This window comes from Etheostoma cragini, chromosome 15, assembly GCF_013103735.1.
Source record: "Etheostoma cragini isolate CJK2018 chromosome 15, CSU_Ecrag_1.0, whole genome shotgun sequence".
Lineage (NCBI taxonomy): Eukaryota > Metazoa > Chordata > Actinopteri > Perciformes > Percidae > Etheostoma > Etheostoma cragini.
Genome location: NC_048421.1, coordinates 288,076 through 291,938, shown reverse-complemented (window position 1 = coordinate 291,938; position 3,863 = coordinate 288,076). Strand labels below are relative to the sequence as shown.

Sequence of the window (3,863 nt, the reverse complement as noted above, 5' to 3'; positions counted from 1 at the left end):
AAATAAAAACCCTGTATATCTGCTCCTGCCTGCTGTCTGTTGCATTTGGGTCCTCACCTCACCCTCCGTCGTAACAGTAACTCTGGTAAAACAAACATCAGCCCCCCCGCTGTCTACCTCCCACACACCTGTTCACCTCTATATGTAGACTACACCTGGTGGCTAAGGGTCCATGTACGTTTTGATCGTTTGTTTTTTCGTTTGAACAACAAAACAAAATAAGGAGAAACCACCGTTTTTAGTTTTTAGTTTGTCGTTTCAAACCAAAAACAAAGAAACGGTAAAAGAAAAGAGCCGTTCTCCCGTTTTGGTTTCTGAATTCAAAAAACGAAAAACGACTAAACCAAATTCAAATAACGGACCGTTTTTGATTTTTTGAAGTTCTTATTTTAATTTCTCCGTTTGAAGATCTACATTAAAAGAAAGACAGGTGGGCCGGAAGTAATAGTAATGTTACGACCTGGCCCGTTGTTAAGATGGGCGTAACATTAAAAGGATGAAAGTGGGTTAACCAAACAAAAAAGGCAACGAGGTTGTAGTAAAATAAAGGAAGTTTAATTACTACAATAGAGAAACAGTTAACACAAAGAGAGTTAATGGGTGCTGCCTAATAAACAAAGATCATCCTAAACAAAACTAAAGGAGCACCGCACCCATTAACTTAACAACTTATAATACAGATAACAAAAGACCAAAAACAAAGGCTTTACACAAAATAGAAACTAACTAGTCACCCTAGTAATAGTAGTTTTTAGCTCAATCGCTTTCTAACAACAATTTATAACACAATAGTTTCTCAAACAACAATCTCTAGCCGGACCGCATGGCAGACTGAACTAAACATTCAGCCGCCCAGACTGAAGAATCCCAGCTCTTTTTGAACTCTCCCGGTGTGAGAAGCCCCTGACTGCAGGTCCGCAGACCTCAATGTGTGCGTGGTTAAACGTTTAAGTCTCCAGCCCATTCTCCAGCATTTGACCCTGTCATTTCATCGTGATATCAGAGTGAATTCAGCGGTATGCACCCACGCTTTGTACAGTCTTTTTCAAACAATCAATAGTGGGAGTAAGTGTGACTTTTATAGTTGTTTAGTTTTCAAAAACAATTAAAAAAAGCTGGTTATGTATATTTTAATGTTTCTGCACAAGTTGAGCAGGCTGAGGTGTGGATTGGATGGATAGCTCCCTTCTTTAACTGTCTATGCTAGCTCCAAGTAATCTGAAAGTGTGGAAATTATTTCCATTGAAGGACAATGTTCCAGGCGTTGTGTGCATGGACGGTATCTGAATCATCTGCAACCAGGAGATGAAGGAGAGCTCAGATCCACAACACCTAGCACATCTTTGTCTCTGCCCCCCCCCCCAGGCATAGCGCGGCTAGCGCGACCAGTGCAGGTGCTAGTGCCACTGACTCGCGTGTGGATGATAGCCTGTAGATCGGTCTTCAGTGTAGATCTGTCTTTAGTGTATCCGTCTTCAGTGAATGAGCCCGCAACTCAACCAGCGGTCTTCTGTTTTAGCGAGTTTTATTGCGTAGGACCGCCAGAGGAACAGTAGGTGTGTGAAGGCTATCTGTCTGTGTTGTATTATGTCATTATATGAGCTATATGGATTAAAATAGTCGATTCATAACTGCAGGCAAGTTTCTATATCAGCTTTTACTGTTGACAAGTTTTTCCCTCGTGATCTTCTCTTGTTATGGCCAAGGGCTTGTTAATGTGATTTATTTCCTTTTGTTAAACATGTTTATAACATGCATTGTTACACAAATGTAACAGCTTGTCTCGGTAGGAAATAACTTCAGTCTTGTTTTACATGGCAGACGTTATCGTTGATTCAAACTGTTGGCAGTGTGGTTGAAAACTTAAAACAGAATTGTGAAATATTCTGCCTCATCTTATGAGCAGAACTAAACTACGTTTTAGGGAACAAATACGGAGATGGTGGTGCAAAGTTCTCCTGGAAGACTTATCTGTATTTATATTTTCCATTACAAGAACTCACTTTTCAATATTATTTATGGTCACAGGTAAATATAATTTATATTATGTCTACCTACTTTGGCTTTAATACTTTATTTACATATTCAATTTAATGCAATATTGTTACTTGTACTATGGCAACTGCACTTTACAAAACCTTCATTTGACGCCACTTTACTTTCTGTTGTTTGCCTGTTTTTCTTGTGTGTTTACTTGTTTGTTTGTTTTGCTTTTTTGCTGCAGTAACAAGGACATTTCCTCGCTGTGGGATGAATAAAGTATCTAATGTAATTATTGTTGTTGTTATTATGGTTGTATATATGTTATTAAACTTATTTTCAGATTTATTGGTGTTATTATATATAAATATATATATATATTCATAGTATATATATAAATATACACATATTATATACATTATATAATAAATATTATAGTCTCATAATCCTTTAATTTTGATAACATTAAGAAAGTATCAGGTTGCAATTGATTATGATAAATACACATTCAAATATTCTTAACTTTCTTTTTTTTTTTTATTCTAACTTTTTTATCATTTAATGCATTATTGAGGTATTTAATGTTTTGTGAAATGTGTCAATATTGTATTTCATAATTAGTAAAACCAAAGATTAAGTTCATTATGTTTAAATTGCTGCATTTCGCCACATCCATTAAGGTTTCTTGTCCCTCTTCGGACACCGTCTTAAATGAGTTGGGTAGTGGATGGTTGGAGACTGGGCGGGGTTAACGTTGAGGGGGCGGGGTCAAACGTTTAACTCGGGTCTGCAGTCAGGGGTATATGTGCCCGGTGTTGATTGGCAGGATCCACAGCAGCTGCGCCAATCAACACCATGGCCTGGAACAGGGAAGTGGGCGGAGCCATCATGCGAGCCAATCCTCTCCGGGCAACCACACAGACGGATTTACATATCTAAAACACAACAGCTAAACCATCCCAAAAGGCAGGAGCCATAACAGTAAGTATAGCCTACAAAAAGAATAGCTGAGCTGTTAGAATTGGGATATTTTGCTACACAAATTTTATACTAAAGTGATGTTTGAAGAAAAAAATCTTTCAATCAATCAATAAGCTGATACGAACCTGGACCCAAAGAAATATGTTAGCTGCAGTAGTTTATTACAGTTATGAAATGGGAGCTGAGCCAGAAGGTAAAGCTCTCGATCTACCGGGCAATTTTCGTTCCTACCCTCACCTATGGTCATGAAGGCTGGGTCATGACCGAAAGAACGAGATCCAGGGTACAAGCGGCCGAAATGGGTTTCCTCAGGAGGGGGGCTGGCGTCTCCCTTAGAGATAGGGTGAGAAGCTCAGTCATCGGAGAGGAGCTCGGAGTAGAGCCGCTGCTCCTTCGCGTCGAAAGGAGCCAGTTGAGGTGGTTCGGGCATCTGGTAAGGATGCCTCCTGGGGGGGTCCCTAGGGAGGTGGTCCAGGCACGTCCAGCTGGGAGGAGGCATCGGGGAAGACCCAGGACTAGGTGGCGAGATTATATCTCCAACCTGGCCTGGGAACCCCCTGGGATCCCCCAGTCGGAGCTGGTTGATGTGGCTCGGGAAAGGGAAGTTTGGGGTCCCCTACTGGAGCTGCTGCCCCCGCGACCTGATACCGGATAAGCGGATGAAGATGGATGGATGGATGGAATATCGAGCCTATCCACTTGCACGTCACCAGTCACGTTTAATGACGCATTGTGTGGTTCAATGCAGTTGGTAATATAGGGTAACCTAAGAACTTGTGTGTGCAGAGTTGTTACTGTTAGCGCTATATTATATAATTAAATTCGTACCTTACAATCCTGCGAGAGCACTACGCTCCCAGAATGCAGGATTACTGGTGGTTCCTAGAGTCTCTAAAAGTAGA

The 3,863-nt window shown here is 40.8% G+C and overlaps 1 protein-coding gene and 1 long non-coding RNA gene across 2 annotated transcripts in view; one reads left to right on the top strand and one right to left on the bottom strand.

Moving 5' to 3' along the window:
* The window catches only part of LOC117958237, an 859,617-nt gene that overhangs the window by 639,401 nt on the left and 216,353 nt on the right, over nt 1-3,863 (top strand). The gene's annotated exons all lie outside the window — the stretch shown is intronic.
* LOC117958312 overlaps nt 1-3,863 on the bottom strand; it is a 32,267-nt gene that overhangs the window by 810 nt on the left and 27,594 nt on the right. Inside the window, exon 4 of the long non-coding RNA XR_004659684.1 lies at nt 2,814-2,818. This is a non-coding gene — a long non-coding RNA (uncharacterized LOC117958312). The remainder of the gene's footprint in view (nt 1-2,813; nt 2,819-3,863) is intronic.